Source organism: Leucopleurus acutus, assembly GCF_964270905.1.
Source record: "Leucopleurus acutus genome assembly, chromosome: 2".
NCBI classification, from domain to species: Eukaryota; Metazoa; Chordata; class Mammalia; order Artiodactyla; family Delphinidae; genus Leucopleurus; species Leucopleurus acutus.
Window position 1 is genome coordinate 5,319,118 of NC_139143.1, and position 23,962 is coordinate 5,343,079.

A 23,962-nucleotide genomic window follows, 5' to 3' on the forward strand; every position below is an offset into this window, starting at 1 on the left:
CCTTTACTGCAAAGGTAAGATGAAACTCATACGTGGGGATTTGACTGCTAAAGTAATCTGTAGAAATGAGAATACGAAGTAATGTATGTCTGTCTTTTTCTAAAGTTAGATATTTTATTTGCTATCAATAGTTAAAGCTTCTGCTTCTATCTAATGCTACTTAAAATATTGTCCTAAAGTAGGAAAGGGTTCAGGATCATAGCTGTATGTGTCTCTGATTTTGCATCATAAGTGTGTTGCTGCTTGTTTCAAGGAAGCAAAATTTGCATACGCCAAATCATACTTTAAGTGGTCTTAGAAAACTAGCTTTTAAAATGAATTCTCAAGTGGATTATAGTTACGAAACCATGGAACTGGAAGCAGCTGCAAAGCTTCGTTTATCACAGTCACCAAAGTTTACAGTTGAGGAAGTTGGTAGCCGAATGGTCCCATCGCTTACCTGAAGTCCTGTAACTAGTTAGTGGCACGGCTGGATGAGAGCCCACCTCCGGTGCTCAGGTAGCTCCCTGGATGTGGAGACACTCAGTACAGGGCTTTCCTGTGTCTTTAGGAATGGGGAGAGGGCCCTGGAAGCGGTGCTAAAACCTCAGCCTTTGTAAAGAAGACCCATTCGTTTGGTTGTTCAACAGCTATTACGTGTCAGGCACCTTTCTAGGTATTTTGGAAAAACATAAAAAAATCTCTGCTTCAGGGGACTGTTTTTATAACATACAAAGTGCCTTCTCTATGATTTATCCATTTGTTAAGCTTACGTTTTCATACATTGGTATTGCTTAACTGCAGCATATTGGTCATGAATGCTGGTTGCATGACCTGAATTATTTCAATGAAATAATTATTCCACAAGGGTAGGAAACTTTTCTGGCCATCACCATTAACTGGAAAACATTTATTAACTTGTAAATTCGTGATGGATTTGCAATCAGTTTCTTAATTTTTCTCCTTAGATTAGATTAGCTTAGATTTTAGGTTATCATGATAGATTTTTATGTGAAAGAAATGTGGGAGTCTTTGTTACCTGCAGGATGCTTTAAGATAAAAAGCAAACACTTAAATTGGAGAAATCCCTGTTCTAAATGTCAGTTTTAAATTAAGGAAATTATTTTTCTCTCCTCATATTTAAAATTTTAAATCTACCTTTTCTTTAACGTGGCACAATATTTTTATGATAATTTAATTATAAAATACATTACTGATTTCTGTTTTTGTTTGTTTTCTTTGAATTCCTAGAGACACAGTTTCTGATAGAGAAAATTATATTAGGTAATAGAAAACCTTACAGGATAATAGGTTACATTCATCATATACTTACGCTGAATCTTCATGGCTATCATTTGCTGTAATACCATTCGTGTAGTTGTCTGCATTCATTTGTTAGCATTTTATGGTTTTCAGGTGGACATGACATGACTTTAACAAGAATTAAAAGAAGTAGGGCTTATTCTTTTGAGAATTATTATTTTCCTACTCGGTATATAGGAATTTGTTAAACCAATATATTTAGATTTATGGTGCAGATGCTGACAATGTCTGCGTAACAGTCTTTGCAAGTGATAAATACCTGAGTTTCAGGCAATGTGTATACCCAGAATATGTTTCTTTGTATACATCTGTCCCATTATGTAAATAGGTACATACATCTGTGTATATGTATTTTAACAGCTAAATTTTTTGAGTTTATATTTCCAACCGTTTGCAACCCAGTATTTATTGTAATTTAACTTTTTGCTTTTGCTTGTATTTCTTCTATAATTGAAATTTGATAGCTTTAGATTCACATAGACACTAACCAAAGAGGTAAATTTTGGGCCCTTTGGCAATTCTCTTCCTTGCTGCTTTCCACCCTTACTTTTTTTCCCCATAGCTGCTAGAATGCATGTTTTCTTGCAATACTAATTTTACTTCTTTGAGCTGAAAGTTATAGGGCTCTGAAATGATAGCCAACTTGTGGTCAGCAGCTTATTTATAAAAGCAGACCATGGTACATTCAAACTGAAATTGTCATCTAATTCCGGATCTGAATTATTTCTTTAATTTCATAGTGTTAGCAAACACATACACGTGAAATACGACAACAGCAGGACATTCGTTACGAGGATCTAGGTGTTCCTGCCTCCACGTGCTGGGGGGATTGGGACTGGAAAATGGGAAAAGCAGGCGGGAGAGAGTATCGACCCCACCATCTTCTCTGTCTGTCTCACCTGGTCTGTTCTCTCTGCGTGTTTGTTCACTGTGCATTCTGTAGATCGGCTTTCTCAGCTCTGTCCCTTCGGTGAGCTTGCAGGCCCTCAGTGCAAACAACTGCTAGAAATGGACCACATAGACATATGGCCACTCTTTTCTTTGGATTCCTTTCCCATATAGGCCATTACAGAGTATTGAGTAGAGTTCCCTGTGCTACACAGTAAGTCCTTATTAGTTATCTATTTTACATAGAGTAGTGTGTATATGTCAATCCCACCTGAAACTAACACAACATTGTAAATCAACTATACTCCAAAACAAAATTTTTTTTATTTAAATTTAAAGAAAAGAGAGAAATTGACCACAATTCCCAAATCCAGTTTCTTGAGGAAGGACGTAATCAGCCCACATGGATCGGGCTTCAATCCTTGGCTCCGTCGACTCTAGCCGGAGAGGCCGGGAGAGGACCACGTTACCACAGACACTGGGACGGTGGTGGGTGCGAACAGGGAAAGCAGTTCTCAGAGTAGGGGTTTTAAGGGGTGTGACGGTATCTCAGAGGATTTCTCTGTTTCTAATTGCCTTATAACGCTATTTGCCAAGAAGTCATCTTTGCAAAAGAAAAGAAAAATCTGTATTTTTGAGTGGTTAGAGGCTGGATCTTTGTCCCACAAATCTGAAGCTTGGTAGGTTTAAGGTCAGCCTCCCCTGATGGGCTGCTGTGGCCTCCGTTCTCGCGGGAGAGATGAGCCACTTATGCCAACAAAAGGACCTCAGCAGAAATAAGCGTCAGGTGCAATATTTGCACTTTGGGCAAAGCGATCAAGAGGGATCAGGCGTAGTCTGCTGCCTTTTCTTTGTGGTCTGGTATTGAGAAGCTTCCTTGGTTCACTTTTTGGAGATAATCCAATCTCATTGATTTAATCAAAATAAGATCCAGTATCCTGTGGAGCAGACAAAGTTGATGCTAGAACCATGTGCGTGTTGTTCTATGGTGATTCCCAAATCAGTATGTTCTCTCACTCCTATCTCCACAAGTTGTAATAATATTAGGATCTGAGCACGTTAAGATTTTCAATTAAATATGGAAGCAATTCTGGGAGTAGTTGGGTGCGGTTAAAGAAAGAACCTAGATATCAATAAATACGTCAGAGACACTGATGTTTATTTGTTTATATTCTACCTATTTCCAAAAATAAATTGATATCTTACAAAGAATCATAGAATAAAGAATTAAAATTCATTTAATTTAGGGAAGATTCACGGCAGAGAGAAAGTAAGTGTAGTAAGAAGCTAAGGCCCCGTCCCGTGCTTAGCAGCCAAAATGAAAAAGCACAGCTACCATGATTCCTAATGCAGAGATTTAGAAAGCTGTTCAGGAGATTCATCACCGTCTCAGGACATGGGGCTGGCCGCACACGGTCCCGAGGGGGTACCTGGCAAGGATCCCTGTGTCAGGAGACGGAAGGTCGGTTTTCTTTATTTGGTCTCTCCCATGGAGTCTCATGATGTGAAGCGCTCAGGCTCATCAGAACCTTCCTCAGAGCCCCCTCAGCTTCCTCGCTGTGGCCTCAGCTTTCACATGAGTGTTGAACTGCTTAAAAAGATGCAAAGGTTACAAGCAGAAATAAGCCTAGAATACACTCTTTCCTTCGTTCTATAGCATCTCTCTCGTGTCAGTACTGGCTTCTCCGGAAGCAACCATGTCCTGGGCCGCATCTTATATTTGATTGTTCACGTGACGAGATTCTTCTTTTTTTTTTTTTTTTTTTTTGCTGTACGCGGGCCTCTCACTGTTGTGGCCTCTCCCGTTGTGGAGCACAGGCTCCAGACGCGCAGGCTCAGCGGCCATGGCTCACGGGCCCAGCCACTCCGCGGCATGTGGGATCTTCCCGGACTGGGGCACGAACCCGCGTCCCCTGCATCGGCAGGCGGACTCTCAACCACTGCCACCAGGGAAGCCCCAGATTCTCTTAAAAGACTTGCTTGGTGGTAAATTCAGTTACTTGAAAGCAAGATTCTGTAGATACCTATGGGATTTGGTGATCCAGATAATTTTGATGTTCTTACTACTATTTTCTAAACCTCAATTGTGATAGAGTTGAGATAACATTAAAGTGCACTGGAGCAGCCTTGGGAAACACAAGGAAAAGAGACAGTTCCTTGATTAACAGTCTGTGTGTGTTTGTGCATACTACAGGATTAATTTAAAACTCCCAACAATCCAAGCAGAGTGGGAACTGTTACCCCCATTTTTTCAGATTTAGAAATGGGGGAGCAGAGGGGTTAAGAAATGTGCCCAAAGTTCTACAGTAAAAATAGCAGAGTAGGGATTGAAAAGCAGACAGACGGACTGATTCTGGAACGTTAAGTCCCTGGCCACTGCTCTCATGCTTTGCTTTGAGAGGGGTGCTCGTGGAGGAGGGACTGTTAGAGGCAGGGGTATGGACTTTACAGCCAGAGAGTGTTGACTTGGAGGAGGCTGCTGGCATCGAGCATGAAGCCAAACACACCATCTCTAAGCCTGAATTTCTACATTTGTGAAACGGTAGGAACAGTCCATGTCATCTTCCGAGGACGCTGTAGGCATTATAGATCATGTATGTAAAGCACCTGCCACACAGTAGGCACTAAGTAGTTGGCCGCTGTCCATTTATACATAAACACATATCTTGAGCTTCAGGTCTTTTATAGCAGTGGCACCATCTGACCTTCTTCTCTGTTCTCTCTTACCAGAGTCACTAACAATCCTGTAGTCACTGAAGCATTGGGGACCCTAAATTCATCTGTCTTCATTCTAAGTAGGGATACCTTTAGATCTCAGTTTATGATTTGGAAAGAAATATACAACTCTCTGTTTTCAACCAAGAAATCTCTTGGTTTATAAGCTTATAAGACGTGAAGTATGCCATTTTATTGTCAGATTATCTACATAGAGGATGTGGGCTTGCCTCATCCCATTCCTAACCTGTTTGCTTATCCATTTGAAAAGTCAATTTTGGCTATATAAGAAGAACTGTACATTTCCAGTTTCCCAACTAGATTTGTGTAAATGAAACACTTTATCTTCATCCATTTTTCGAAAGAGAAAAATGAGACTTTGGTAATTTAAATTCCAAGAGTGTATTTTAAAGTAAAAAAAAATAAAATTTTATAATCTGGGTACTGTAGAAAAGAACAAAAATTGAAATGTGTGGTGTTTTAAGCTTCCATGACTTAGCTTACTTTTGAAATGGATTGTGAATCTATATCTACTCGCAACAAATGGTAATTTGTGTATTGGTCTGCTAATTAGTATGGTTATTTCCCGTTTTGTTGATGAGGCTTAAATAAATGTCAGGGGTATAGCCATGAAGATCTTCCAATTAGGCTTCGCATTTGTAAAACCCAACCCTTTTCCCTTTTGTGTGAAGATGACAGTTCCAGCAGCAGCCCCAGCCTAACAGGACTCCAGGGAAAGGTTCCTCCTCTGGTTTTATTGAAAATAGGGCCAGTTGGGTCCAGGGAGAATACCGCCACTGGCCGTGGTGCAGAACCGTTTTCATCTTGACTACATACTTACCTTCTTTCATCCATTTTATTTTAGAACAAAACACTGTAGACTCAGTGAGCAATGTCTAGACTAAGTCTGTCATTTAAAATTATGTTTTAAAATATTTGCTTGTAAAAATTTATTGAAACTTTCTAAGAATGAGAAATAACTTTACTATGCAAAATTTATATGAACCTAAGATACTGCTCCACATTTAATAATAATGGCCTTTCTTAACTCACTCTGGTAATCGTAATGTGTGCTGTGTGTGTGTCTCACAGGCTCACACACACACAACTAGACCAGTGAACGGCGAGCAAGTGTGTCGCTGTATCACAAGCCAGCCTTAACAGATGGATGGCCCTAAGCGGGCCAAACCACTGCAGCAAAATCGAGCGGAAGTGGAGGGGTGACGCTTTCTGGTAAGCCCCATTAACACCCTGGCACACGCATCACTCTTAACTATTGCATGTCTGGGGCGAGTAGCAATCCACTCAGGTTTATTTTCAACCTGTCTAATTAATTATGTAAAAGCTGCATGAGAAAATATGAATGGAAGGTTATTTTTGCATCTGTACTATAATATAAAGGGTGTGACTGCTGACAAATGCCCTCCCTTGGAACGTAGTCAAGACTTTAACCCAAATACAGTGTTTACAAATAGAAATATGCTCAACAGCCATAATGCCTCCTAATAAGATGAGGTACTATTAAACTAGTGGCCATTTATTGTTCTTCAAATTACATTCACATGTAGACTAAGAGTCCGAGATATGAATAGTTCTTTAGAGTGAAGAAATAAGGACAAAGTTTATGCCATAAAATATGACATATGTGAATTTTCCATTTTTTTACCCATAGTACAAGGTGATAATGTACACTTCAAATGAAACTGTATTTTTGAGTCCTTATGTATTTATTGGTTTATAAATCATCCTAATGGATTTGGAATATAGCACAGCGTCAATGAGCTCATTTTATAATTGATGAGTAATGGAATTTCATCTTTAAAAAATGTGCTTAGAAGTTGTATATGCCTTTTTTGGCATGTGGAGACTTGCAGGTAAGGCATTTGAAAGCCACATTTCAGTTGAATGGAAACTTAGATCCCAGTATGTAAGCATGTTTTAAATATGAGATGTCAGATGGCTTACATTTTACACAGAATAAATCTCATATTTTAAAATACCGCCAATGAATTTGTTTCTGTGAAATTCACCAGAAAAGTTAAACATTTAGATTCTCTAAATTGCTTAGTTCCTAAGCATCTAAGTGATGGGATATTCACACCTAGTAGGGTGTGGTTTATGCTGTTGTGATTGTGACACACTTTTCTTCATTGGAATTCAGTGGAATCTGGGAGTAAAATGAATGTAATTAAGGACAGTGTTTCTTTCTCAGGTGACAGAATAGATTTCAGAAATTGACATGCTTGTTGAGGTCTTTGAAAAATATAGTCCATTGAATAGCTTTGCTTTATTGGTCAAGAAAGAAATGGCATAGTCATTGGTTTACAGAGGGAAGTAGCCACTTGCTTCTTCTGACCAAGAAAAAAATGACTGTAAACCACAATGAGAAAAGTAGTTGTGACCTCAGGGGAAGGGGGAGAAATGAGTTTATGAAGGAGGAGAGCCAGATACTTGGAAAAAATACTTAATATAATATAAATCTTACAAAATAATAAAAATAAGTTTAACCAAATCATGGTAAGCCAAAAAAAAAAAAAAAGAGAAACCCTAGTTTTTTATTTTTAGCACTCTGTTTACTTTGGCTCAGTATTGAGAATTCTGTTATTATGATTAAGCTAAAGTGCTGAATTAAAGTGATCAGAAAGTATAAGTATTAAAGTATGAGAGTTCCAAATGATAACATGTTTTAAAAAATAATTTAAGTAAGTGTGTTTCTATTAAAAGCTGCCCACAAAAAGTACTGCCTAAATGAAAACATGGTTTAGCAGTCTGTCCAAAAGCCACTCTTTGATATAGCGTCTATTTAGTCTAATTTACACTAATGCTACTAATTTATAGAATTGATCCTTTCAGTCCAATTTGAAAATATGGGTACCATGTTGTTGTTTTAAAGAAAGTTATTTTTCTCTGTTGAAATAATATTAATTTCCAACATGTCGAATTTGATTATTGTTACATCTGTGCCCTGCCAGCCCTTCTCCCCAACACCCCAGTTATGGATGACAGGGGTGCCCTCTAGTGACCATTAGGTAATATTTTCTTTCCTTGAAAGAATGGTTATGCAAGACAAAATTCATAATTATAAAATTTGCCTTTCTCTTTTAGAAACACAATAGAATACATATTTGAGAAATTTATATTGTCATAAAATTGTTCAAGAACATTGTTCTTTCAAAGAGATAATTCAAGACCAACTCCTTGTTTCAGCAACTGGCCGGGACTTCATTTTTAAAATGAAGAATACCTAGGGTATGATAAAGACTTATGTGAACATGTTCCCTATATTTTATGAGATGTTTTGGGGTTGAAATGTCCCTTTTTAATGTTATACTTTTACTCTTCAGATTTATTGCCACAGATGGCTATGTCATTCATCACAAAGTCTTGAAACAAAAACAAAGGTACTTAAATTTTCCATTTGGTAAATATATTGAGTATTACCATTCTAGACCTTACATCGGTAATTACATCACTAAGATCTTTCTGTTCTGTTTAATTTTGTGAGAGCTTTTTCTCGTTATATCTTTATTTTAAGGGCTTTTGGTGAAAGTAACAACAGCTCTCTATTCCAAAAGTCCCCAAGTTTTCTAGACAAATTCTTATTTTCTCCCAGGCATCCTGGCATACAGAAATGATTACTTTCTTCCTGTTTTGTGTATAAGAACTGCTTTTAAGGTTGGTCAGAGGTTAGTGTTGGTGTTGATGAAAGGAAAGGCCAGTCTTGTCTTTGTACGTGTTCCTGCTGCTGTGCGTTAGTGTCCCCGAGAGAGAGAAATTGCCAGGAGTGTCACTAGATGTGTAACTAGAGAGTATTATAGAACCTTATTATTATCTGAAGCGGATTTATGTCTGTTACACATGATTATATTTCCTGGTATAGAACATAAAGTAGTAGCATGATGCATAAATATCTTAACAAGTTACAAAATAGGACTACTTTGTGTGCAGCCTTCTCTGGAAGTTCTTCGTGGCTTTTCTAACACTTGAGTCTAATCCTGGTCAGGTTAGTTAACACACATCCCTCACCCCCCATAACTACCACTTACTTATTATAGCGAGAACGTTGAAGACTTACTCTCTCTCTCAGCAGATTAGCAACTCTCAAGTATACGATGCAGTGTTGTTAACTGTAGTCACCATTCTGCACAGTCCCTGAACCTATTCGTCTTGTAAGGGCAAGCTTGTACCCTTGACCAGTGTCTCCTCATTTCCCTCACCCCCTAGCCCCTGGCAACCACCAATCTACTTCATGTTTCTCTGAGTTCAGCTTTTTTAGGCTCCACATGTAAATGAGATCATACACTATTTGTGTTTTCCTCTCTGGCTTATTTCACTTAGCATAATACCCTCCAGCTTCATTCATGTTGTCACAAGTGGCAGGATTTCTTTCTCTCTATGGCTGAATGGTATTCCTCTGTATAAACATACACCACATTTTCTTTATCCATTCCTGTACACAGGCTGTTTATGTATCTTGGCTGTTGTGAAAAGTGCTGCAGGGATTGTGGGATGCAGATAGCTCTCCGAGACAGTGATTTCATTTCCTTCTGATAATTACCCAGAAGTGGAATTACTGATCATATGGTAGTTCTATTTTTAGTGTTTTGAGGAACCTCCATACTGTTTTCCAGAGTAGCTGCACCAATTTACATTCCCACCAACAGTGCACAAAGGCTCATTTTCTCTACACCCTCTCCAGTATTCCTTCCCTCTTGTCTTTTTGATGATGGCCATTCTAACAGGTGTGAGGTGTTATCTCATTGTGGTTGTGATTGGCATTTTCTTGATGATTAGTGATGCTGAGCACCTTTTCAGTGTACTTGATGGTCATCCGTATGTCTTTGGAAAAGCGTCTGTTCAAGTCATTTGCCCACTTTTTAATCACATAATTATTATTTTTGCTATTGTGTGAGTTTCTTATATATTCTATATATTAACCCCCATCCAATATATATGATTTGCAAATATTTTCTTCCATCCCATGAGAATGGGAGAAATTTTCATTTTGTTGATAATTTCTTTTGCTATGCAGAAGCTTTTTAGTTTGATGTAGCCCCATTTGTTGATTTTTGCTTTTGTTGCTTGTGCTTTTGGTGTCATATCCAAAAAAATCATTATCAAGACTGATGACGGAGCTTTTTCCCTATGTTTTCTAACAGTCTATGAGTTTTACAGTTTCAGGTCTTAAATTTAAGCCCTTATTAACCCATTTTGAGTTAACTTTTATTTGTGATGTAAGGTTAAATTCATGCAATTTCATTCTTTTGCATGTGAATATCCAGTTTTCCAGCATCACTTATTGAATAGACTACCCTTTCACCATTGAGTATTCTTGACTCCCTTGTCAAATCTTACTAGACCATAAGTGCATGGGTTTATTTCTGGGTTTGTGATTCTGTTCCGTTGATCTATGTATATTTCATACCAATAACATACTGTTTTGATTACGATAGCCTTGTAATATAATTTGAAACCAGGAAGTTCAGCTTTGCTCTTTCCAAGACTGATTTGGTTATTTGGGGTCTTCTGTGGTTCCATACAAATTTTAGGATTCCTTTTCCTATTTCTATGAAAAATGCTGTTGGAATTTTCATAGTAATTGCATTGCATCTGTAGCTGGCTTTGGGTCATATGGACATTTTAACAATATTAACTCTTCGTATCCAGGAACACAGGCTATCTTTCCATTTATTTGTGTCTTCTTCAGTTTCTTTCATCAGTGTCTTAAAAGTTTTTGTTGTATAGATCATTCACTTCCTTGGTTAAATTTATTTCTAAGTACTTTATTGTTTTTGATGCCGTTGTAAATGGGATTGTCTTTTTCAGATAGTTAGATCATTGTTAGTGTATAGGAATGACAGTTTAAATAATTTGTATTGACCTGTTTTAAATGGCTGATGAGCCCATCAAAGAATTCTTTATCTTTTATATCATGTTTTTGTTTACAATTCTGTCATTCAACTTGACTCTTTTATAGATTCCATCTCTCTGCTGTCATCCCATCTGTTTATGCATATTCTCCTTTTTATTTTGTTCTTACTCTTCATGTCTGGTAGTTCTTGGGTGATGGACCCCATGTGTAAAAAAGCAGTAGAGAGTAAGTTAAATAGTACTTACACCCAGAAATGGTGTGAGGCCGTTAGTACAAGAGGTTGAGTTCATCACGTGTTGGACTGGTTGGGATTTTGTTGTTGACATCATTGCCTGCAGTGGCTGCTGTTATTATAAGTGTGTGTAGACGGCAGTACTTCTGGAGGTACCGGAAGGTTTTTCTCAGTGTTCCGCCTTCACCCTCAGCTGTCGGCAGTCCCTCTACATAGCGGGTCTCTCTCGGTGTTTGCAGCCATCCCTCGGCAGTTAATTTCTGTTGCTAGTTACGTGGTCCTAGCCTTATGGGTTTTCTGTGCTCTGGTCCAGCTTTGGTCTTCATAGGCCATGTGCCCCTGTGGCTCAGGTGTGGGACCTTCTCAGCATCCCTCCCTTCCTGCTTGTGGTGGATAAACTTCCCTTTACCTGTGATTGGTTTGGGGCAGTTTGCAGGCCGCCTGCCCCTCCCTAGTGGTGGTAGATTTATGCTTGGTATCCGTGTAGGATCCTGTGCCTGTCAGGGCCTCCGGCTCCTCCCTGGGGTGTAGAGTTTGTACTTCTACACCTGCCCCCGTGGTCTTGGGGTTGAGTTTGCTGACGTCTGCCAGCAGCTCTGGCTCTTGCTGTATGTAAATGAAGGACCTTCAGGAGTCAGTGGGCTTCGTGCCTGTCTCCTGCAGGCCTGCACCCCCATGGGAGCGCTTTCAGACTCATGTCTGTCCCCAGTCCTTCTCTGCAGCACCAGATGGTAGAGTTGCCTGATCTGGCAAATAAAATTATAGGATTTTACCTGTGGAGAAGAGCTTGCGAGTGCAAACACCCCTGTCGCTGAGTCTACCAGCTCTTCCAAACCGGCATGTTAGTCCCCATGTGGTCTTGGTTGCATTTCAGCACGTTTCTTCCTCCCTGTTTATATTCCAGCTGCTCTTCTTCTGTGTGTGTGTGCTTTGCCAAGGATGAAATAGATCCTGGCTCCTGTCTCTCTTTGGAGGGGCTTCTAACTCTATGGAATTCATTTTACTTGGTTGCCTTACAACTCAGCATTCTGATAGGTTCAAGAAAAAATCATGATATTTTTCTTTAAGACCATCCAGATGTTTGTCATGGTTAGGATGGGAATCGACATTCTTTTGCTGTTTTTTGCATTCAAAATGGAAGTGGATTTAAAAGCAAAATGAATTAAAAGATATGATTCTTGGCGTCGAGGATTTGGTAAGACAGGAATGTACTCACAGAGCACTGCTTTCGTAAGAGAGGGCGTATCAGGTGACAGCCGAGTGATGGAGAATGAAGTGGCTAAAGCTGGCAGAGAAGGCACCGTGGCTGTAGGAGGGGAGGCTGGTGAAGTGGTCACAGATGTGTCCGGACCACTTCAGAATCTTCCCGCCGGAACTAGTCTCACGTGACACTCAGCTGCTCAGAAACGGAATTCTGACGCTTCTATTCAAGCTTATTTCCTTAGCCTGGTAATAGAAGCCCTTCATAACCTGAATTCATCAGACTTCAGCAAACACGTATCTTGTTAATTCTTCGATTTAACTTTCTTGCTGTGACGGAAATATCTTTGGAAAAGTGTCTTAATCTCTTGTCTCTTCACCTACCCGGACAGTAGTACTCTTGATCATTCTGTAACTACCACCTGTTTTAAAATTGAGGTTAAGACTTGCCATTTTAAGAAGGTCTTTCTTGGGTTAATTTTCAGACATTTCTTTTTTCTGGGTCTCTGAGGACTGACTTATCTAGTGTAATTATAATGAAGAGTTCTGTTCAGAAAGCCAGAACACCTGGGTTGCAGTCTCGGCTCTGTCACTAACTGTCTAATCTTGCCCAGGAGACTTTACTTCATTAAGCTTTTGGTTCCCTAATATGTAAAACAGGGAAAATGCTCACCAGAGTGTGTGGTGAAGTAGGTATTTAACGTATGACCTATAAAACACCTAATACACTGAAGCAGGTAAGTCACGGGTAAGGCACTTTGTGCTTCAGTTACCGCCTGTAAAAATGATGACACACGTTTTTAAACCTCTTTGCAAATTGCAAACTGCCATGTATTTTTAAGGTATTGGCATTATAATTCTGTATAGTAGCTTTCTTGATAACTTATTCCCATATCATTTCACGCAGATATTTTTTGTGTTAGGCTGCAAAGTGCATAGGCCCAGGGGGTTGTTGTAGACTTTGGAAAAGCCAGGTAACGCTCTGGACCTCAGTCACTTCAACTCTGAAATGGGGACAGTAGCACAGAGAGTACCTCCTTTCCAAAAATTCATATATTACAAGCATCTCAATTTTATGAAGTCTAAAAACTTTTATTTTCCCATTCATCTGCCTGTATCCCTTATCCTTCCCTGGCCCCTTAACCCCAACTATGAATTTCACCTTACCCAGGATTTTGCCCTAGTGTTAGATTTGTCTGCCATCTAGTGACAGAAATGGTAACTGCAGGATAACAGGCTCCTTGTGCATCGGGGAAGATCCTCACCATTTTACCCTCTGATATGCTTTGGGGAAACCATTGTAGTGAAAAGAAAGGAAACACTTATCTTGCTTGTTGTAGCTAAACCAGACTCATTTCTTGCTGCCTCATTAGACATGGGGTTTGATGGTATTGTGACCTGGACCCCCTGCCTCTGTCACTCTCCTCGTGTGTTTGCTCTTCGTTCCGGTCTTTTCCAGTCCGTTCTCTTTGCTTCACCCAGTGTCTCTCTTCTCTAATACAATATCTTCTCTAATAAATTTCATTCCACACTGATAGCTTTTTTGCATTAGTTTAGTATTTTTCACATTCTTAGTAAGCATCCCTTGCTATACAAGTGCTTTACTTCCAAAATATTGATAGTATATTAATTTTTCGCTTTATATTTTATATTTCCATGTGAGAAAATTTTTATTGCACAATTATGTGTTTAGAACCTAGTGAGTCCAATTGAAGACGTGTGACGGCCAATTCCCCATCTTTATTTTTAATTCTTTGCGTCAGAGGGATGTAAAACTCTGCTTGTTTTGTTTCCTTATGATGTCTTCTTGCATCCAAAAAATGTACCCTTTTAGTGTAGTACTGGCTCCCAAGAGAGCTGCAAATGCCAGTAGTTACTTGCAAGTTTGCACAGCCTCCGGGGTCAATAGTGCCTGACCATGGCTAGAGTTCCAGCTGCACTAGGTCTGGACAGTTCAGAAACTTCCAGATCTCCTTACTGATCCCAGTTTACCAGTATTTAAAGAATGTAGTTACAATTCTATGTTGTTAGTATTGTTAGCCTGCTGATGGAACCTACTTATTAGGAATGTTACAGTTTGACATAAATCATGATCAGTATTAATGGTCATTTACATAAGTTGCCATATGTGATCAAAAAGCTGAGTGCAGTTATATCCATAGGAAGAATTGTGTTTGTAACTGCTTTATTATATTCAGTATTTGGCATTTTCACCCTTTTCTGAAAATCTTGAGAGGAAGGGAACATCTTTTTCTTTTCTTTTGTGTGCCTCACAGCATGGAAGACAGTAGCTCACGTGTAGTAGGTGCTTAACGGATGTTTGTGGTGTGAAGAGATGCCAAGAATTTTTTTTTTTTTTTTTAATGAGGTGTGGCTGCTACTTACCTTCAAGGAGTACAGAGAAGCTTTCAGGAGGTCCTCAAATATTTGTTGAAGGGAAAAGACAATGAATGGCTTCCTGTTACCCTCCACCATCGGGGCCTGCAAGTTGGGTCTGTCCCCGTCTCCATCCCCGCTACCACCTTCTGCCTTCCCACTCTTTCCTGCTACACCTCTGATCTCCCCCAGTTTCTGTGACCTGCTGTAAACTTACCTGCATCCAGCCTTGTGCCTTCTTAGTATACACCTGCCATCTAGTGGTCAGCCAGGCAACTGCAAGACCAGTGGGCCCTTAAATAACCCTGTGCAGGGGACCCAGGCTCTGACCAACGGGGCACCGTAGGCGTCTTTGATTCCATTGTGTTTGCCCTGGTCGTCCCACCACGGGACCTTTGCACGTTTTAGTCCCTCTTCTCATCATCTGCTTAATTCCTACTGACCTTTCAGAGCTGAAGTCAAACATCTTTCAGGGGAAGCCTTCCCTTGACCTCCCTGACGAGGTCAGATTCCTTGTGGCAGTCGTAGTTTAGTACAGGTTCCTGCTGTCGTAATTGTATGCTTATATTATTCAACTTAATTCATGTTTCATTTACTAGACCACAGTCTCCATGAGGGCAAGGGGCCCTGTTGTCGGTCATACTCATACTAGCATGTAGCCCACTACCTGGTACATGCAGACATTTCTGTAATCTTTACTGAATGAATGAGCGTAACACTCCTCTGTGCCTCACGGGTGCTGAAAATGCCCATGTCGGCCAGTTAGCGCAGTACCGTCTCCTTTGCGTTATGTATTTTCTTATCAGTTTTAAAATTCGTTGAAGTGCTCAACAGAAACTACTACCATGTATGGAGGTATTCATTTATTCACGAAACACTAACCGCCTGCTTTAAAGAAGAATTTTTTATTAAAGGGTAGAATTATAATGCCCTCGTTTTATTTGGTTCATTAGCTAATGAGAAAGCCAGTAAGATGTAAAAAAAAAACTGATACAAAGGATACTTCAAAGAACAGACACCTAGACAGTCAAAAATACTGAAGTGTTACATGCTAACAGGTACAAAACCGTCGTTGTCTGCACCATATACCTGCGGCTCCACTGGGCAGAATTTGCTGCACCCCTGGGGACAAGAAACATTTCCGTTGCTGTCAGTCCTCCCCAAGGTACCTTTGGTCTCTGCAGGGTTATTAATAGTGCCTATGGGGCTTCCCTGGTGGTGCAGCGGTTGAGAGTCTGCCTGCCGATGCAGGGGACATGGGTTCGTGCCCCGTTCTGGGAAGATCCCACATGCCGCGGAGCGGCTGGGCCCGTGAGCCATGGCCGCTGAGCCTGCACATCCGGAGCCTGTGCTCCGCGACGGGAGAGGCCACAACAGTGAGAGGCCCGCGTACCGCAAAAAAAACAAAAAACAAAAAAAACAGTGCCTGTGAGCCATGCAGACCTCCAGAGCGCTGGACAATCCCCCAATCTGCCCCAGGAGGCTAGGCAGTACCTAACCTTCCTTTGAGAGGACACCCGTAATTTTGGACCCATTTCAATATCTTTTACATTTTTCCTGACATTCTCTCCCCCTGTGATCCTCATGATCTCAAAGATTATTCTTGATCAGAAAAGAAGGCTGTTTTCATCAGGTTTGACCTGATTGTTTACATCACACCTTTGTGAATCTAGAGCCATGCAGTATAGGCCAGCTATGGCCACAATTTACTTCTGGAAGTTTTCGTAAGAAATCCGTTTGGGCTGATAAAAGTCCTGTTATTTGCTATCTGAAGGCTAGGAAACTAAGCCCAAGAAAGCTTTCTACCAGGTAAAAATATGTTTTACCTGAAATAGCTACAAATTGGGGTGAATCCCTCTTGAGGTTCTCTGGATTTTCTCAGGCTCCCGGCCTGCTGGGAAAGGCGCCCTTGAGGCTGGACCCTGTCAGGTGGGTACCTTGCAGCTCTCCTGGGAGGGCTCTGTAGGCTTTGGCTCCATAAATCTACAACCTTTGGTCCACAGCAGAGGCTCCAGGTAAGGACTTGGTTGCACAGTTTGTCCAGTTGTATCCTGGGCAGGTCGTTAGAGACAATGAAAGATGGAGAGCCCTGTAGAATCAGGTAACCCCACAGTCTCCTGAACACCATCCAGATACCGCTGACAGGACACGCCGTCATCTTCAGCTCCTTTCAGAGTCTTTTGCAGTTTTCCTGACACTAATATGTACCACATGCTGCGTGGTTCTGAGGGTACGAGAGAGAAGGGAGCAAGGCGCCTGTCCTCGGAACCCGCTGTGGAGCAGGGAGGAGGGGCTCTAACCAGGACGCGGTGCAGTGGGACAGGCCCCCGGCAGGTGTGCGTCTAGGTGCTCTAGGGATGCAGGAGGCAGCAGCAAACTGACGCATGAGTGAGAAAGTGTATCCTGCAAGGCGGGAGGGGAGAGCAAAGCATGAAGGACAACTAGAGAAAGAGGGGAAAAGGCCAGGTGGGGGAGGTTCTGCTGGACCCGCACGCATGGGAGGGAAGACGGCTGGTAGAACACCCCTGCGGCAGAGTCTGGGCAAAACTGAGGAGTCGGAGATTTATCCCAGAGACAGTGGGGAGCCACTGAAGGAGGTATGGAAAGAGAAGCAGAGCATTGTTGTATTTGCCTTTAAAAAGATGTCTCTGTCAGCAGCTCAGCGACTGTAGCTTTTCTACAAGGTGGGAGGAAAGAGGCTCAGATGCGGGTGGGCAGTTACAGATTTTCCAGTGAGTCCAGACGCGTAGTGGCAGAGACAGTGGGGCCGGGAGGAGGGGATCAGCGCAAGAGGAGAACCTGCAAGGCAGGGGGATCAACCTGTGCAAAGGTCCTGTGGTGGAACAACTCAGGGCAGGTATCACGCGCTGAAAGGGGCCCTGGTGATGCCTTGTGGGTCAGAGCAGAGTGAACCAGGGAGCAACTGCTAACTTTGTGGACGCCCAGAAAATGTCATCACAGGCTATTAACGCTCCCTAAAGATTAGAGGCACCAAAACCAGGATTACAGTCTTCTTTCTTGTGTCAGTAAATTAAAGAAACCTGGCCATTATTTGTACCCTGATCAAGAAGGAAAGAGTCTTTCCCCCCCTTTTCAGAAAAATTCATGGAAAAAGCTACGCACATTTCAAAACACAGAAAAGAGAGAAGCTTCCATAACTGCACACGGCAGATGCACAGGCGATGGGAGGCTTACCTGTGACACTGGCTGGTTTTCCAGGGGCAAGAACCGTGTTGTGTCATTTAGTGCAACTTTGAAAACTATTTATAGGGTCTTTTAAAAATGTAAATCAACTTAATTTTTCTTTTTCTTACTTTTTTCTCCATGTTGACTGCTTATAGCTCTCTCTCAATCTATTTCATAATCACTTTTTCTTTAAAGAAAGCTCCTGTTCCCAAATATAAGCCATGTTACGACTGTCCTGGCACTTGTTTCAGGGGGTTCTAGGTAATAATTTATGACGAACATGTTCACTGGCCCTTGGGAGCTTTCCCACTGTACACCTGTTACTGTGAGGTTTCTATCCAGATCTGAAATAGAATAGTATTTTTCTCTGAAAACATATCGTATACAAAGTCCATTCCACTGGCATCTGCAACTATTAACTATCTGACGTTATAGTTAGAAAAATAACGATATGCACAGCTTTTCAAAAGCTATAGTCAGTTTATTAAAATATATATATTTTTAATTTTCATCGTGTTGGGATTATTTTTCTGTTAGTCGTAGTTTCGTTCCTGTGTAGTTTAGTGTGCAGGTTTTCGGCGATGATGTATCTGTGAGTTATGAATCCAGATAAAGATGCCCTCGTGTTGGCTGTGTATCACACACCCTGAAGAGTACACAGTATATTTTTTGCACTCTAAGCTTACTGGCTGCCAGTTACCCATAAAAGACTCCTGTTCATAAAGTTATGACCAGGTCTTTTTGCCTGTGTCGTGTGTGCTGGGTATAGTGGAAACAATTCTTTATTTCCTCTGAAAGCACTGTGCCTGCGTCCAAACCCATCAGAAACAGTGACGTAGAGATAATCTGGGGTCATGTGAGCTCAGGAGCTGATGATGCTTTTGTTAAATACGCTGCCATTTCCCTCTATCTTGAGTGTTGATTAAATTATAATTATTTTTCTTTTTTCTTTTTTGTGACCTTAACAATTATGTAATATGAGGTCATCAAGCAGTTGACACATTCACCGTGTGTTTGGACACTGTTACTTCATACTGTATATGGAGATCGCAGGTCCTAATGAATTGAATTATTGCATATACATATTCGATAACTGTTCATTAGAAGCTTATTTCAGTTAGCCAAAGCGTAACGCCCGTAGAAAGCAAAACATTAATCAGTTTTACTTCTGATTCTAATTCTCATTCTGTTGTGAAAACTCACCCTAAGTTACACTTTTACACTCCTATGTATATATAAATTGATAGAACCCTGGCCTAGATAGAAAATGTAAAACTAAATACAGAGGTACTTGTGAAGCACTTATGACTTAAATGACTTAGACTGTGGAAAAGCAGGAGCTTCATTAAAAAATATATATGTAGTTAATAAAAAAATAATTGAGAATCTATGGTATATGCAGGCAGATCGTAGAATATGAAACTAACTTGTGGAAGAAAATGAACAAGGGGCTGGCAACACATCAGGTTCCACTTTCTGGTTCTTATTCTTGATAAGGTGTGTGACCTTGAGCAATTATGGGGCCTCCCTGGTGTTCCTCCAGATGTACTGTGGGGTTCACTAGACATTGAGCTGCTTAAAGGCAGAGACTCAACCTAACTCAACTCTGTATTCCCAGAACCTAGCCCAGTGTGTATGTGAGAGTGCTTTGCAAAGTATGCTGTAAACATAAATATTAAGTTATGTGTTTATTATCTTCTTGTATTAGTTCTTAAATAGTCAATGACGATTTGTTAAATAGCATAAAGTCCCAGCTCCCTCATAGTTTTTGTTCATTTGGTTTTTGTTTTGATTTGTTTTGTTTCTAATTAAAAGAATTAAATGCAAGACCCATAGCTGGCATAATGGTAAGCATACACAGAGGTCAGTGTAATAATAATGACTTGTCTTTAGAATCAGAGGACTGCATTATATTTTGTGGGTTCTGGAGTGAGTGGGTGAAATATATTTTTCCCACAGAAATAACGTTGTAAGTGGTAGTTGTGTTTTTAGGCTATTTCCCAAATTTCTAGTTTAACTCACATACCTTAAGCTTATAGTTGTAAAGTGGTATTACAGTTATAAGTCCCAGTACATTGCTGATTACCAAAATTATGGAGAAACATACTGCACATTCCCATATTTCTCTACTCATTCTTTCCTTTCTGTCACTCTAGCACATTGATTAATTTGTGGATATTGAATCACCCTTGCATCCCTAGAAGAAACCCCACTTGATCATGGTGTACGATCCTTTTAATGTATTGTTGGATTTGGTTTGCTAGTATTTTGTTGAGAATTTCTGCATCTATGTTCATCAGGAATATTAGCCTGTAATTTTCATTTTTTGTAATATCTTTGTCTGGTTTTGTTATCAGGGTAATGCTGGCCTTTTGGAACAAGTTTAGAAGCTTTCCCTCCTCTGCAGATTTTTGGAATAGTTTGAGAAGGATAGGTGTTAACTCTTCTTTAAATGTTTGGTAGAATTCACCTGTGAAGCCTTCTGATCCTGGACTTTTGTTTGTTGGGAGTTTTTAATTATTACTGATTGAATTTCATTACTCGTAATTAGTCTGTTTAGATTTTCTGTTTCTTCCCCATTTAGTCTTGGAGGATGGTATGTATCTAGGAATTCATCTATTTCTTCCAGGTTGTCCAATTTGTTGGTGTATGAGAGGTTGTGGTAGTAGTCTCTTAGGATTCTTTGTATTAGTTGTAACTTCTCTTTCATTTCTGATTTTATTGATTTGGGCCCTCTTTTTTCCTTGATGAGTTTGGATAAAGGTTTATCAATTTTGTTTAGCTTTTCAAAGAACCAGCTCTCAGTTTCATTGATCTCTTCTGTTGTTTTTATAGTCTCTATTTTATTTATTTCCACTCTGATCTTTATTATTTTCTTCCTCCGACTAACTTTGGGCTTTATTTATTTTTCTCTTTTCTAGTTCCTTTAGGTGTAAAGTTAGATTGTTTATGTTTTTTTCCTGAGGTAAGCTATGAACTTTCCTCTTAGAACTGATTTTCCATCAACTTTGGAACAGTGTTTTTCATTTTCATTTATTTCAAGGTGCTTTTTATTTTCTCTTTGATTTCTTCATTGACCCATTGGTTGTTTAGTAGCATGTTGTTCAGTCTTCATGAGTTTCGTTTCTTCCAGTTTTCCTCATGTAATGGATTTCTAGTTTTGTACTGTTGTGTTCAGAAAGGATGCTTGATATGATTTCAGTCCTTTTAAATTTACTGAGACTTTTTTTGGCCTAACATATGATCTATCCCAGAGAATGTTCCATGTGCACTTGAATGTATACTCTGTTTGGGGGTGGAATGTTCTTTGTGTGTGTGTGTGTGTGTGTCCATCTGGTCTAATATATTGTTTAAGGCCAGTGTTTCCTTATTTTCTGTTGGATGTTCTGTCCATTGATGTAAGGTATTAAAGTCTCCTACTATTATTGTATTACTGTCCGTTTCTCCCTTTATGTCTGTTAATATTTGCTTTATATACTTAGGTGCTACTATATTGGGTGCATACTTTTTTTTTTTTACTGTCATGCCATTTATTTACTTTTTAAAAATTTTTATTAGAGTATAGCTGATTTGCAATGTTGTGTTAGTTCCTGCTGTACACCAAAGTGAATCATATACAATACATTTACATATATCTACTCTTTTTTAGATTCTTTTTCCATATAGGCCATTACAGAGTATGGAGTTCCCTGCATTATACAGTAGGTCCTTATTAGTTATGTATTTTATATATAGTAGTATGTATATGTCAGTCCCAATCTCCCAGCCTATCCCTCCCCGCTCTTTCCCCCCTGGTAACCATAAGTTTGTTTTCTACATCTGTGACTCTATTTCTGTTTTGTAAATAAGTCCATTTGTACCATTTTTTTAGATTCCACGTATAAGCAATATCATATGATATTTGTCTTTCTCTGTCTGACTTACTTCACTCAGTATGACAATCTCTAGGTCCATCCATGTTGCTACAAATGGCATTATTTCATTCTTTTTCATGGCTAAGTAATATTCCATTGTATATATGTACCACATCTTCTTTATCCATTCCTCTATCAGTGGACATTTAGGTTGCTTCCATGTCCTGGCTGTTGTAAATAGTGTTGCAGTGAACATTGTGGTGCATGTATCTTTTCAAGTTACGGTTTTCTCCTGGAAAAAAAAGTCCAGGAATGGGATTTCTGGATCATATGGTAGCTCTATTTTTAGTTTTTTAAGGAACCGCCATACTGTTCTCCATAGTGGCTATACCAATTTACATTCCCACCAACAGTGGAAGAGGGTTCCCTTTTCTCCATATCCTCTCCAGCATTTTACTGTTCGTAGATTTTTTGATGATGGCCGTTCTGACCAGTGTGAGATGATACCTCATTGTAGTTTGGATTTGCATTTCTCTAATAATTAGAGATGCGATGTTGAACATCTTTTCATGCGCTTTTTGTGCATCTGTATGTCTTCTTTGGAGAAATGTCTATTTAGATCTTCCACCCGCTTTTTGATTGGGTTGGGTTTTTTTTTGATATTGAGCTGCCTGAGATGTTTGTATATTTTGGAGATTAATCCCTTGTCGGTCACTTCATTTGCAAATGTTTTCTCCCATTCTGAGGGTTCTCTTTTCATTTTGTTTATGGTTTCCTTCGTTGTGTAAAAACTTTTAAGTTTCATTAGGTCCCATTTGTTTATTTTTGTTTTAATTTTCATTACTCTAGGAGGTGGATCAAAAAAGATCTTGCTGTGATTTATGTCAGAGTGTTCTTCCTATGTTTTCCTCTAAGAGTTTTATACTGTCTGGCCTTACATTTAGGTCTTTAATCTTATTTTTGTGTTTGGTGTTAGGGAATGTTCTAATTTCATCCTTTTTACATGTAGCTGTCCGCTTTTCCCAGAATCACTTACTGAAGAGGCTGTCTTTTCTCCACTGTATATTCTTGCCTCCTTTGTCATAGATTAGGTAACCATAAGTGCATGGGTTTCTCTCTGGACTTCCTATCCTGATCCATTGATCTATATTTCTGGTTTTTTTGCCCGTACCATAGTGTTTTTGTTAATTTTTTAAATTTTTATCAAATTTTAGTGCCTGAAAGTATAGTTCTTTTTTTTTTTTTATCATTTAACACCTTTATTGGAGTATAATTGCTTTACAGTGGTGTGTTAGTTTCTGCTTTATAACAAAGTGAATCAGCTATACATATACATATATCCCCCGAATCTCTTCCCTCTTGTATCTCCCTCCCTCCCCTCCCTATCCCACCCCTTTAGGTGGTCACAAAGCACCAAGCTGATCACCCTGTGCTATGCGGCTGCTTCCCACTAGCTATTGGTTTTACATTTGGTAGTGTATATATGTCCATGCCACTCTCTCACTTTGTCCCAGCTTACCTTTCCCCATCCCTGTGTCCTTAAGTCCATTCTCTAGTAGGTCTGCATCTTTATTCCTGTCCTGCCCCTAGGTTCTTCATGGCTTTTTTTTTTTTTTTTTTTTTAGATTCCATATATATGTGTTAGCATATGGTATTTGTTTTTCTGACTTACTTCACTCTGTATGACAGACTCTAGGTCCATCCACCTCACTACAAATAACTCAATTTCGTTTCTTTTTATGGCTGAGTAATACTCCATTGTATATATGTGCCACATCTTCTTTATCCATTCATCTGTCGATGGACACTTAGGTTGCTTCCATGTCCTGGCTATTGTAAATAGAGCTGCAATGAACACTGTGGAACATGACTCTTTTTGAATTATGGTTTTCTCAGGGTATATGCCCAGTAGTGGGATTGCTGTGTTGTATGGTAGTTTTATTTTTAGTTTTTTAAGGAACCTCCATACTGTTCTCCATAGTGGCTGTATCAATGTACATTCCCACCAACAGTGCAAGAGGATTCCCTTTTCAACACACCCTCTTCAGCATTTATTGTTTGTAGATTTTTGATGATGGCCATTCTGACTGGTGTGAGATGATATCTCATTGTAGTTTTGATTTGCATTTCAATAACGATTAGTGATGTTGAGCATTCTTTCATATGTTTGTTGGCAATCTGTATAGCTTCTTGGGAGAAATGTCTGTTTAGTTCTTCTGCCCATTTTTGGATTGGGTTGTTTGGTTTTTTGATATTGAGCCGCATGAGCTGCTTCTATATTTTGGAGATTAATCCTTTGTCAGTTGCTTCATTTGCAAATACTTTCTCCCGTTCTGA

General features: G+C 39.7%; 1 protein-coding gene across 3 annotated transcripts in view; it reads left to right on the plus strand.

Annotated features, from left to right (window-relative positions):
- DENND1B (DENN domain containing 1B) overlaps window positions 1-23,962 on the plus strand; it is a 250,682-nt gene that overhangs the window by 210,007 nt on the left and 16,713 nt on the right. The window lies entirely within an intron of this gene.